The sequence below is a fragment of the Corylus avellana genome, chromosome ca1 (assembly GCF_901000735.1).
Source record: "Corylus avellana chromosome ca1, CavTom2PMs-1.0".
Classification (NCBI taxonomy): domain Eukaryota; kingdom Viridiplantae; phylum Streptophyta; class Magnoliopsida; order Fagales; family Betulaceae; genus Corylus; species Corylus avellana.
The window spans coordinates 50,674,648-50,675,215 of NC_081541.1; the positions used below are offsets into that span (position 1 = coordinate 50,674,648).

Here is a 568-nt window from a genome sequence, read left to right on the forward strand (position 1 = left end):
AAAAAAGTACCCGTTTGGTAAAAAAAAAATGAAAGCACTTTTAAGAGTCCAAAAAGCCTAAAAATGGCCAAAATGTATTTTTGGCAAAAGTTTAAAAATGAAGCTTTTGCCAAAAATTACTTTTTAACTTAAAAGCTCTATTCATCAAACGTAATCTCAATCAGGCTTTTAGTAGCTTGTGTTTTTATGCGACACCCCACCTTTTGTATGATCTGCATGGTAGGGTCACCTCCTTGTGCTTGAAAATTTCAATGCCCTTCAACTGAATCATGGTCTAATGGAGGCGGGCTATGTCAATCATCAAACCATTTCACCTTCTGGATCACTTGATCATGGGCAAGCCTTGTCTGTTTCAATGACAGCCACAATGGATGCTATGGGGAACCTTGTTCTTGGTATGATTTTTATACCTTTTAATTATCATTACATGTAGACAGAACTTCCAGTTCTGTACTTTTTACTTTTATTTCTTTATTCAATTCAACTGCAATGGTTTTGCTTGGCCTTTAGGCTTTAAAACGTTGCTTTTGTTCTCTAATGTTTTTTCAAAGCATCCCTTATATATATA

The 568-nt window shown here is 34.9% G+C and overlaps 1 pseudogene; it reads left to right on the top strand.

Annotated features, from left to right (window-relative positions):
* Positions 1-568, top strand: part of LOC132167800 (uncharacterized) — a 5,562-nt pseudogene that overhangs the window by 3,662 nt on the left and 1,332 nt on the right.